This window comes from Hyaena hyaena, unplaced genomic scaffold (assembly GCF_003009895.1).
Source record: "Hyaena hyaena isolate Hyena2069 unplaced genomic scaffold, ASM300989v1 scaffold_11, whole genome shotgun sequence".
Classification (NCBI taxonomy): domain Eukaryota; kingdom Metazoa; phylum Chordata; class Mammalia; order Carnivora; family Hyaenidae; genus Hyaena; species Hyaena hyaena.
In genome coordinates this window covers 5967943-5980903 of record NW_024080643.1, presented here as the reverse complement: position 1 = coordinate 5980903, position 12961 = coordinate 5967943, and the positions used below count along the sequence as shown (strand labels likewise).

At 47.4% G+C, this 12961-nt stretch overlaps 1 protein-coding gene across 1 annotated transcript in view; it reads left to right on the top strand.

Moving 5' to 3' along the window:
* The first annotated feature begins 543 nt into the window (after positions 1 to 543).
* Positions 544 to 12961, top strand: part of SGCG (sarcoglycan gamma) — a 97223-nt gene continuing 84805 nt past the window's right edge. The window contains exon 1 of the mRNA XM_039255345.1: positions 544 to 602. The gene's annotated coding sequence lies outside the window, so the exon portion shown is untranslated. The remainder of the gene's footprint in view (positions 603 to 12961) is intronic.

Sequence of the window (12961 nt, the reverse complement as noted above, 5' to 3'; positions counted from 1 at the left end):
CCTTAAGGTTCTCTTCTCAAATATTAAGGTTTTTCACTTCAAAAGACACTTAAAGAAAGTGATCTTTAAGGAGTGACTATTACATGATAATATGCACTTCATCAGAACGAGAAGAGTGTACATGTAATACCAATAAAGTCGTTGAGTTCTAAATGCTGCCGGTTAATTTGAAAGGACTTCTCTGAGATTTTGTCAACATTGGATTCCACTGGAAACTAGTCTGCTTTTTGCTATTCATTTAAGGTAAAGTTTATTTTAGAAAGTTATAATTACACAAGACCATCATGATTCAGGATTTAAATGTTGGTTTTATAAGATTTTTTTTTTTTTTTGGCCACTTAGCGCTGTGTCCTGGAATTGGTGCCCAAACAATTTTAAGTGCGGTCTGAGCTGTTTATGTCATCGAGTAAAATTAGATACGCCTGTTGCTAATACGAGGGAATGAAACATAAGACAAGGCCAAACACGTGAGAGCCAGAGCGGGTGAAGCCTCAGCCCTTCACTCATTCTGCAAGTCGGGGCAAAGCTGGAAACAGTGCGCCGCTGCTCTGGCTGGGGCGGAGGGCAGCTACTGCCCGCCTGCACTTTCTGGAACGTCTAAGGTGAGTCCACAGTTTCAACTCGGGTTTTCTATCATTCCACTTGGGTTCTTAAAGCATCCTTAACCATGTAACAGCTTACAAACCCAATAGGCGCAGGATTTCTTGACTTGTTTTCCTTCATAGGTGACTTAAGAGTTAACAAATTCCTTTTAAAACGTTGAATACATTTCTCTCAAAATGGTTCTTTGTGAGTATTGATAATGTTTAGTATAACTCTTCATTTTCAACTCTTAGGTTACTCTACTTACATGCTATATATTTTTCACACGATTCGCGTTTCTAATGTTTCTGTCAAACTCCTGACAGCATTTCTATATTATCGGACTTTAAGTTGCATACTGTAGTTAATCGAGATAAAATATAATCTTAAAGATTAACTGATTCTAACTCTGCTCTTCAACTTTTGTGGTGGAACTACATTTGCCTTACCTTTTGTCCACAGTTCTGTTACAGACGTTTCAAAAATGGGGTAAAGTTAATGAGAGCAAAAGTCCAGGTCGTTTGCTAAATTTTGGGAATAAGCAAAATGAGCAAAATACCAACTTTGGCTTCCCAAATATTCTTGGAGTAAAAGACTGGAAAGAATAGTTATCTCCTAAAATCTGGAAAACAGCGTGTTCAAAATACATATCAAAAAGCAAATGTGAATCAAGTAAAGGGTAAACATGGGCCAACACTTTGGCCTGCTAAGCTGTCAGCCCTTTCTCTGTGTTAACATGGAGCAGTTGGGAAACAAGTTTAAAGGGGAGGCCCAGAGAGATAATAAGGGAAAATAGGACTCAACTGGCAGGAAGATCGGCCAGCCGGTTGGAGTAACTCCCTAGTACAAGATGCCCTGTGTTTACTTTTTACTCATTTCCTTGGAGACGTTTTGCAGACATGGGTACAAGGAAGCACACTCAGAGTTTCAAGACGAAGGGTTCAAGTTGGTGTTGGTTTTATAGGTTCTAGAATGTATCCGAGGTTTTCTTTCAAAGCCAAATGAAGAGTAGTATTTCAGCGTATGTAAACATCACATTCCAAACGCTGAGAAATCCGGGTTTCCAAAAGGGGCCGGAAGCCTGCAGTTGCAGCTGTGAAGGGCAGGCCACCCCAAAATGTAAAGGCCACTTAAGAAACAGCCGGAAGAACGCCCTGCGACCCCACCTCCCGCATGTGTCTCCAGTCTCCCCTCCTTATCACCAAGGTGGAGAATTTAGAACAACCAACAGCTGTTGTTACTGTTTTACTAATTTACTCCCCCAGCCCAAATTCTGCTTAGGATTCCTTCTGACTGGGAGCTCCCGAAGTTCAGGTTTCTCCGTGCTGTCCATTCCTCACCGATTTACCGTCTCTTTGGCTAAAAGGTATAAAAAACCACCCACCTCCGTCTTGTCTTCGAGTCTCAACTTCATTATTGGGCCTTCACGTGCATGTCGTGAGCCTGAGGCTTTTTGTTTGATTTGTTTCATTTCCCCTGTTAATTCTTACACCGCCTGGAAGACCTTCAAGGGTAGAAGGAAAAAAATTCCCTCCCCTACACAGTTAAAATGCTGAAAATAACGTTTCCACGTCATCCTTTAAAATACGTACTTTCTAGTCGTTGTTTTGCCATCGAGTATGAAAATCGAATAATAATTGTAAAGGATGCACCGGGTGCCCATATGGTTTAACTTGGCGCATTTTGTACGATGTGAGGTCTCCCTTTGCTCTCTTTCTTACTTGGCTTCTCGAAGACCCTTGCTTCTTCTCAAATGGGCCCAGCCCCGCTAAGCCCCCCACTGGATGGGAGGGGAAAAAACTACAGTCCCGAGCACAGTTCTGCTACTTTCCATTCCTCCGAACCTGCCTCTACCCTTGCTTCTCCTCTCAGCCGAAGCAGCATCTGCCTAAGTTTGTGCTCTCCTGGACCCACTCCGAGGCCAGATGTCTCCGTCATGCCCCCATGAGTATTGTTGAGTTCCTCACCTGCTGGACTGGCCATTTCAGAGTACAACTTTGTTTCCAGTTTTCTGTGTGCTTATGCCCTAGAGAAACTTATGAGAACACCGATACCAGGAGTATTGAGTAGTTTGTGGATTTGCAGAAGTCCTGAGACTTTTCTCAAAATCCCTCAAAATAGTGAAGTGTACTGGACGGGGATCTGACGGGTGCACAGCCTACCGCCGATGAAAAACGAGCTGGGGATTGCAGGAGGGTTCACGTACAACCAGAGGGATTTGGGTGTCAGCCTAAAGCGGTGGGGCACCATTAAGCATTTACCACAGAAAAGCCACAGGGACAGATTTATTCTTTGGGATACTCACTCTGGTTGCCATGGAGAACGGATTGGGAGGGAGAGGAGAGGAGTTCTAGAAAGTACAAAGCTGAGGACTGGGGAATGAAGGAAGGGAGAGCCAGCAGGAAGAAGCCACTGCTATTGAGACGGATACACTCAAACAGGGCCTCCCCCGCCTCCCCTCCACGACTATCTCGACTCTCTTCTGAACATTCTCAGTCAGTCTTGCTTGTAAAGCATCCCTGAAAAGCATGCTATCGATAAAGAGGCAGTCATGACAAGTTCGGGCTGTGAAGTCAGAGGACCTACTTTCCCACTGTGGGACCTTTTTGTGTGATTTGCTTAATTGCCCTCAGCCTCAGTTTCCTCATTTGTAAAAGTAGGAATAATCGCAGAGTCGACCTCCTTAGGTTATAATGAGTGTCAAATGCAGTTCATACAAAACGTTTGGAAAGTGTCTGACTTCCTGGTCAACAGGGGCTGTACCCCTCCTCCTCTCACCCCCACTCCTCCGTGCCCTCACAGCCACCACCAGTAATGAGGAAACACATAACCCCTTATTCTCAACCCCACTGACCAGGAGGTGAGGGAGGAGCCTGAGAATGGTGAGTGATCAGGAATCCTGACCTGCTTCTCACGGATGCCCTAGGAAGGTACCATGAGTCCGATATAGAAGGTACTAGATTAAGGTGTTTCTACTCAGGTAGGGAATGTTCTCCACTTGCAGTCTGGGCTGCCAAGGAGGAAATGCACATTCCAGAATACGAATAGAAGACCCTCCCTGATGTTCTCACTAACTTACTGGGAACCCCTCTGGCCTTTAGTAGTTTTGAAGAGGGGGAAAAACCAGACAAACCTCAACTGACTGAGTTTCCTATGAACATTTTCCTTTCATAAAACATTTTAGCTCTTTATGAAAATTTTATATAAAATATTCTAAAATGTTAATCTTGGTGAAACATAGAAATAGGCTGTCCCCATACCCGAATGCATTCGAGCGTGTATTCTTTACAACATTTGAAAATCACTTTAAATCCTTGCATTTCAATCCTGAGGAAAAGGTGTCTATAAAGATAGACGTGAATCACGACCTTGAAGCTCTGAAACTTCTTAATGAACTGTCAAAGCAATCAGAAAATTGCACATCCACCACATTTGATAAGAACCTTAATTATGCCTCCCTCAAGAATTTCTTTTTGCCCTCAATCTTTCACACGGAGACGTGTAACTAAATAGAAGCTTGGCTTGGTTGATACATTTAAATAACTTTCTTTTCTTAATGTTGGTGCTTAATTTTGTGTGGATCTTTCTCAGAGTTAGCATTTAGTTAAATGCTACTTTTAGGGACGAGGCAAATGCGGGTTTTGAGGGGAAGGGTTATATAGTTGCTTTGCCTGAACATTTCAGTTCAGTTATAAAACCCCAAGGACTTAATGACCTAGATGACAGACTTTTTTTTCCTCTCTGGTTAAATGCAGTTTCCATGTGTAGCTTGAGGACTATTCTAAACTCTATCTTCCTTTGTAAATAACGTCAAACTTAAGAGGCGTGTCTATGCAGAAGATAAACGGTACGAGGAAGGACCCAGGTCCCCCTCACAGGGCTGGTACACGATTTGGCCACGAAATCACCAGTAATAGCACAGTTCTCTAGGGCATTACCCACATCCAACCCACATCTTTGTGTCCAGCTTCTCCTGCTCGGCCAGCTGTTCTCATTGCCTGACCTATGCCTCTTCGAGAGCATTCCCTCGATAAATCCTGTGTATGAGGGTCCCCGCTCCAGAGTCTGGAGAGTCTGACCAAAGATAGACAAGGCTGAGCAGTGTGCTGAGAACCCATCGGTGTGTCTGACTGATGACTTGTTGAAATCCCAATCTTTGCAGCAGCTGTTGTTTCTACAGGTTTCCCCAGGAAACACTCGGGGCTAGAGATCTGCGTGCCGGTTTACTCGAGAACACCGTCAGGAGAGACACCGGTACAAAACCGAAGGCAGCCCAGTTGGGAAGGAGAGTTGAATAGCAATGCAGTTGTGTCAGAGCCGGGATGGCCCTGAGTTGTCCCCGGATCGAGTAAGGGGCCTGGGCTTTGGCGCCCCTGCGGCGATCAAACAGCCGTGTGGGACATGCTGTAGGTGGGGCAGCTCAGGGCCCCGGAAGTCATCCGCGTCATCGGTTGTCACTCCTGGCAGCTGGAGGGATGAGGGCCTTGGTTCTGAAGGGCGACTCGGGCGGCACACCACTGTAGTCAACCCCCCGCATCACGCAGATTACTTCCTGTACCTAATTTGAGGAGAGCCCCCTGTGCCCTGCAAGATTCTAATCAGTCTCTTTCCCTGAGGAGGCCACCGAAGGGACATTGCGGGCGAAGTACAGTCTCCGTGGCTGTGGCTAGAAGGCAACCGATACTCATTGTCTCGCCCTCTCACCCCCCCCCCAACCGCCCATTCATTCCCACCCAGTACTTTTGCTAGTCTAGGTAGCCAACTGGTGTGAGGACTCTGACATTCACCTCAGAGGGGTGTGAGCCGTTGGTCACCATGCCCTTATTTATCAGCCTTTGTATGAGCACGTGTCCATTTGCTAACAACCGGGTGAGAGAATACCAAGAAGTGCCCTGTCGGTCCTTCAGGGCGATAGACATCCTTCCCAGCCAGGAAAGGTGCGTCCTGTCCTTCTGACCCCTGTCCTGGTGGGAGGAGCTGAAGGGAATGGAAGGTAGTGGGCAGATTAATGGAACTTGCGTTGCACTCCCTGGTGGAAGCACTTCCCACTGGGGAACGTACTTCTAGATGCACAGAGCCATCGTTGTGGCGAAAGGCACGGATTTCCCACCTGGGTCATTAAAAGTGATGGTAAGAATGGCCACACCTACTGTGACCCTTGAGGATGCTGTGCCACACGGTTGCTCATATGGGCAGTACTGACTGCATCCTGAGGCATTGCCCACGCTCACGAGGAATCTCCACGCAGGGCCCTCAACAGCAACCTCAAGAGGCTGTCCCCTCCCCTCCTCAAGCCAGCAGCCCTGGGGCATATAGTCGGTGATGAGAACAGAAGATGCACAGTCAAGTGCCACAGCGCCTTTGTTGCGAAGTGCATCATTTGATTCACTGCAGTGTCACAGGGCGCCCCACACGGGTGGGTCCGACCTCTGTAAGTCCCTGGCTTACAGACAGTCGTGCTGGCTGAGGCCATGCCAGCAGAGGAGAAAAGCCCGTACCCATCCCATGCGTTCCTGCCACAGTGATACCATTGTGCTCCATCGAGCGGGTTTGTTGGGCTATATCCAGGTTCAGCCCTGGGGTCTGTGGTTGGCAGTTTAGACATTCAGTACTGGCAGTGGCTAGATCAGCCTTGCTGAGGGGGTGCCCTCATGGGGCCCCCATGCGGCCTCTATCCCAGCAGCTATGGCCACTGTGTTAATGAGCCCACCGTGGGGGCCCTGGGGTGGGTGATGATGAGCTGGCTGGTGTCAGCTGGCTGAGCCGTGCATTCTGGCTATCCAGTGCCTCTTCCACAAGGGCCACTCTGGAGGATGTTAGTATGGGAAGCAAAGGTCTTTGCCCTTGGTGCCCCACCGGTCCACCCTCAAGCTCTCTCAGATCTCATCGTCCCCCCCTTCTGGGTCCTGACAAACCAGCCAAGCCACTCATGTCTGTCGGTGAGAATGTGTATACTGCGTGTTGGGAGGACTCCCGCTCAGCACCTTGACCTGGCCACGGTCCACAGCAGGACTTTTGTGGCCTGTGCCAACCCCCCCGACACCAAGTGTGGCCGTTTTCTTCCCCTCCAGACTGGTTGTAGGGACACCCCTCTGTGGCCAGGGGCCAGAGATGAGGGAGAGGCGGTGGGGGACACAGGACTATGAGTCACCTGTGTGAGTGGCCTCTTGTGCCGCCCCCGTGGCCTGGTGCGTGGCTTCTAAGTTCCAGGAGATGGCCGCTGGCCTCTGACTTCATGCCTTGGTGTAGGGCTAACAGAAGTTAAGTCGGACAGGAGATTCTGGCCTCATGGCTGGAGAGGTGGCTCAGGGTCATGTGCCCCATCTGCACAAAGGCGCAGGAGCACTTAGGGAAGTGTCCTACAAACAACACGTCATTCCCTGCCGCGGAGGGTGCAGCCTTGTCCCAGAGTGCTGGTGTCTACCTTGCGTATCTTGCACAGGGCTGCCTGCCCCTCACTGCACCGCAGCCCAGTCCCCCGGCCTCTGGTTCCGCATGGGCTGCATGAGTCTTTTGGGCACTTGCTCTGGTGTTTACAGGTGTTTCCTTCTTGGGACCTGGCCTCCCTTCAGTGGAGGGTTTCTAGGTCTGGTGACTGAGCAAAGAGATGTGCTTTTTATGGGGCCTGGGGGCCCCCAGCCTCCTGACCGTCCATCCTTGGCGTGTTTTATTGCATCGATGGAAGGAACTCCCTTGCCCATCTGTGTTTGTCCTCCTCAACAACTAGCCTGGAAGTTGGGCTCCTGCCTCTCACCGGGTGCGCTCCGTTGCTTTCTCCAAGCTTCCGAGGGCTGACCTGGTAGCACATTACTGCCATTTTCCACGACCGTGGTGTTAAGTTCTGTATCGTCAGAGGAGAGGGTCACAGCAAGTGATTCTTTGTCCACTTCGCATCTTCCCTGACCAATCCCCACAGGACCCAGTCCTGGTTACACTGTCGCTTGCTGATGCCTGCTGGTGGGGCCTTCTGGCCCTTTGGGATGTCAGCTCTTTAGTCTCTTATCAGGCCCTGCATTTCCTTACCCGGTCATGTTGTGATTTAACCCTAACTACTGGTCAGCTGGCCAGGAGAGAATGTTCTCTTCAAGTGGGAGGGGGCCGTGGACCAGTCTGCACTTAGACATTCCAGGGGCTTCTGGAGTTTCCAGTTTCTTCCGTGCATTGGCCCCAGGTCTCATTTCAAGTCTAACAGCTCCACTCCCAGCTTGCCAGGGCCCTGGTCCCAACAGGGCAGCCTTGGGTTGAGAAGTCCATCATCTTTGGTGCTCCACAACTCTGACAAAGGCTGGTCCTCTGCTTGCTCTTCCCTTCAGTGACCGGGAGTGAGAGCCTTTTCACGAGCTGCCAGAGAGGCCCTCTGATTTCCACCGTCTGTCTGGCGCTGTCCCAGTCTTACGTCATCTCTCTCCAGGGCCTTGAAGGAACGCCATCAATTCCATCAAACACCCTACATACCACAACCACTAGTAAGGTCGCTCCTGCGATGTTGTAACCCCATTCACCATGGGGGCAGCTGTAACAATGATGCCAGCACCCTGTGCCATGGTATAGCCTGCCCTCCACTGACAGCCAGAAAGCCGGTCCATGTTGCCAAAGACTGACAGGCGATCCAGCTCTAAATACTGTTTTATTTATTTTTATTTTTATTTAAAAATTTTTACAGTTTTTTTAAAATTTTGTTAATATTTTATTTTTGAGAGAGAGCGAGAGAGCAGGGGAGGGGCAGAGAGACAGAGACATGGAATCCAAAGCAGGCTCCAGGTTTCTGAGCTGTCAGCACAGAGCCCAATGTGGGGCTCGAACTCATGAACTGTGAGATCATGACCTGAGCCAAAATGGGATACTCAACTGACTGAGCCACCTAGGTTGCCCCAAGTTTAATTCTTTTGAGAGACAGCATGAGTGGAGGAGGGCTAGAGAGAGAGGGAGAGAGAGAGAAAATCCCAAGTGGGCCCCGCACTGTCAGCGCAGAGCCCAATGCAGGGCTTGAACTTACAACGCCGTGAGATCATGACCTGATCCAAATCCAAAACCCAGAGTTGGAAATTTAACTACTCTGAGCCAGCCACGTGCCCCCAAAATGCCATTTTAGATTTGCTTCCCAGACTACTGGCCACCAACTCCACTCGCTCCATTTCCCTAGGAAACAACAGGAGACTGATGTTTGTGTGGAGGAAGTTCTTTAGGGAGCATTCTTTGTTCTTCGGAAGAACAGCCCTGTGGGAGTGGGGGAAGCAGGGACGGGCAGAGGAAGGAGCTGAACTGTGTTGCAGGGAAAACAGAGGACTCGGTGATCCCACAGGACTGGCTGGCCAGAGAGGAGAGGTGGGGGTGCTCTGACCCTCCAGAGAAGACATGAATGAAGGCAAGAGCCAGGCCCGTGGGCCACCAGAGTGACCTGTCATTAGCTGCCCTTGGAAGGGCCTTGCTTTGGGGATGCATGGGGTTAGCCCTCTTTAGCCAAAGACAGGTCCCGGGTAGGGACTCAGGTGTGCACCATGAGGCGGAAGTAGTCCTGGCGGCCGGGAGAACGAGCTCCTTGGTGATGAGGGAAGGTCTGCATGACACACCACGGGTCCTGTCGAGTGATCTTCAGGTTTCCTGCCTTTATGATTATTTGATCTTTGCATGGATTTTTAGAAAATAATTTCTTTCCTTACACGTTTTACTTCTGTAGGTATGACGCTTTGGTCGTATAATCCAATAGAACAACAATTTACAAAGAGCGTTTAATGGAGAATTCATCTCTGCTTTATTTTCATCCACTCCTTCATCAGCTGTTGGCAGTGTTCTAGGGAGCGGCCCACCAAGAATGGAAAAAAACCCAAAAACCCAACCCTGCCCTTGTGGATAATTATCCCTTTGCTCTCAGTATAGACAAATTAGAAGTCATTATTTGGTGATTAGTTTGATTAAATCATATGCTGTTATCAAAGCATTTTATTTTAATTTTTTGAAGTTTATTTTGAAAGAGAGAGAGAAAGCACATGCACACATGAGTGAGGAAAGGGCAGAGAGAGAGAGAGAGAGAGAGAATCCCAAGCAGGCTCTGTGATGTCAGCACGGAGCCTGATGCAGGGTCCAAAGCCATGAACTGTGAGATCATGACCTGAGCTGAAATCAGGAGTCAGAGGCTCAATGGACTGAGCCACCCATGTGCCCCTGTTATCAAAGCATTTTAAAGGGACAAAAGCATAAAATAAATATTTCATTTTTTCATATACTGGGAGGAATTAATAGTGAAAAATTTTAACATAATGAGTCCATTTAAAATATGGAAAATACATAAATATGTGAATCACTTAAAATTTAGTAAATTGGCATTTGGGTTTTGATTGATTATAGCAATGATATTGTAGAGCTTATCTGATCTGAGTTGTATCTGTAATGATAGTTTTCTGAACCTTGTCAAGATGTAGCACCATCATATTCTATAAATACATATTCTTTGAAATACTAGCATGATCTAGCTTCAGGTCAAAAGATTGTGAATGTTGTACTTAGTATACAGGCTTCATGTGTTAAAAGAAATTCTTGAAAAACTGCGTAATTAAACTCTGTTTCATGGTCCTTTTTTGTTGATACAGCATTCAGAAAACGCTATGCAGTGAAATATTCCTTTGCAGATAGTTTCTAAGTGATTTGACAAAACACAAAATCAACAACAAACACTTGGGGAAAAAATGATAACCATATACAGTTTCCTGAAAGGCTGCATATTAAATCAAGAAATAAATCCTCATGTTCTTTTTAGACTATCGAAATCCAAGAAGTATATATTTTAAAGACCGGGAGATAAGTCAAGAGCAGCTATCATCATGCCTTTCTCCTCCACTTTCGTCTTCATTGTAAGAAACTGTGAGTCTCCCAGGAAATCATGTGTGCCATTTCCCCAGCGCTTTAGTAAGGTCACAGGTTGGAGTAGAATTTGAGAAAGGAATGGCAGCCAGAAGAAGGGAAAGAAGATAAAGACAGCAGGGGGAACGGCAGTTTCTAGGAAGCAGGTGCAGGGATCAGAAAGAAATGTGGCTCTGTGGCTGTGTCTCTGGGACAGGACCGGTGTCAGAGCCACAGAGCCCTGCCGAAAAGCTCTTCGAACATATTCCACCAAATTTCAGGATGTGTCCTAAGACTACGAAGCCTCCACTGGGAGAAGAAGCCTGTGGGGCCTTTTGACTTCATCTGTTGCCAGAATCGATCACAACATCCCAAAGTGTTCATCATAGAACTAAGTGAGGCGCATCTTTAGGACGCAGTCTGGTTTCATAGGAGAGGAACAGGGAAATACCTAAGAGACGATCGTTGAAAGGCAAAAGTAGAAACCGTGTTTTTCCGACGCTAATCTTCCTCCCAAACCCAACTCCGTTATCTTATCAGGGTAGAACTTTACAAAATCTTGACCGTTAAAATGTGCTGTTCAGACACAGAGTGCTTATGATTAACATTCATGCTAGAAGATGGAGTCGTATGCAGGATCGCCGAGATGTAGAATGAGGGAAGTGTTGGCCTGTGAGTTATGACATACACACCAGTCATATCATTATGCCAATAAAAGGGTCTGGAAAGTAATGATATGTAAATGAGTCACTTTCCCCTTTTGTTCGGTGTGCTCCAATTCTTTTCCAAGGTATTCATGGAGTTTCTATTGAAGTTGGTAGGGTCTCCGTTAAAATATGGGTAGGAAAGATGATATGATGCGCGGGTGAAGATGGAAGGACTTACGTTTTCAATCGCTATGCTGTTTCGTAGACACTGAAATATGTTCCACAAATACATTTAGTTACTTTATTTTTGAGAAGGAGGTAGACCACACGCACGCAAGCAAGTAGGGGAGGGGCGAGAGAGAGGGAGACACAGGATCTGAAGCAGCTCCAGGCTCTGAGCTGTCAGCACAGAGCCCAACACGGGGCTCGAACTCACCGACTGTGAGATCATGACCTGAGCCGAAGTCTGACACTTTGGAGCCTCCCAGGCACCCGTCCACAAGTACATTTAGATGAGAATGTATTTTCTTTGGCCTGCCTGCCTATTACAAGTACATATAGTTGAGCCCCTACTCTGTCCTAGGGTGTCCTAGGCACCACTCTCTGTGCTGTGTATCTGACAGTGAACAAAACATTCTTCTGCCCTCGTGAAGATCAGAGTGGAAAGAGGAATAGGCAGCAGAAAGTAAACAAATAAAGGTAGCATTATCCATCCTGGAAAATTCCATGAGGGAAATAAATTTTGATGGGACAGAAGATACACGGAAGGGGTACTCCTGGAAGTCCATGGAAGTCAAGGCTGGAGTGACAGCCGCATGACTCAGAGCAAATTTTCAGGCAGAAGGAACAACGTGTGTGAAAGCTACAAGGTAGGAAAAGCCGGTTCTGTCTGAGGGATGGAAAGAAGTCGGCGCTGAGAAGGCTGGAGTGGGATGGGATGGGACCAGAGAGGCTGGACACAGCCCGTGGAGTGGAGCTTTGTCCCAAGGGCAGCGGGGGGCCACCGAGTGACCTTCCACAGGGCGATGTGGGGTGGCCCTAAGGTTTCCCACAGCGCCTCAGTATAACATTTTAACGTTAACTTAGTGCTCACTTCAGCCAGTCACTACCGTCTCTCTCCATTCGCTGTGCGCGCACAAGATCGGAGGTAATGAGAGGTATAAACATGTGAAGAAGGGGAGCATAGTTGGTGCCAAATAACACCCGATTCTCATTAAGTTGTGTCTGCAAATGTGACATCGTTTGTTATGACACTTCAACATGCGCACTTCTAATTGACATGAGTGCTGTTCTGCTCAGTTACCATGCCGTGTCTGAGCTCTGCCAGCTTCGGGTTCTGATGGTAACGTTACTCCTTAGTCAAGTACCGTATAATAACACCTAAAAGTCTCAGATTGTGGAGTTCAGTTAATAAAAACAAGGACAAAATGCTAAGAAAAGTATGTTTGAAATGCCCACCTTTATAAACCTAAACTTTTAACATAAGCCTCTATCTGAACTATGAAACAAAATACAGTGTTTAAAACCAGTTTCTTGGGGCACCTGGGGGGCTCAGTCAGTTAAGCATCCAATTTTGGCTCAGGTAATGATCTGGTGATTTGTGAGTTCGAGCCCTGAGTCAGGCTCTGTGCTGACAGCTCAAAGTCTGGAGCCTGCTTCAGATTCTGTGTCTTCTCTCTCTGCCCCTTCCCAGCTCTCATGCTCTCTCTCGCTCTCTTTCAAAAATAAACTTTTTTTTTTTAAACAAGTTATTTTAGCTAACATTTTTTTTTAAATTTTTTTTAATGTTTTTTATTTATTTCTAGGAGAGAGAGAGAGACAGCGTGAGCAGGGGAGGGTCAGAGAGAGAGGGAGTCACAGATTGAAACAGGCTCCAGACTCTGAGCTGGCAGTCA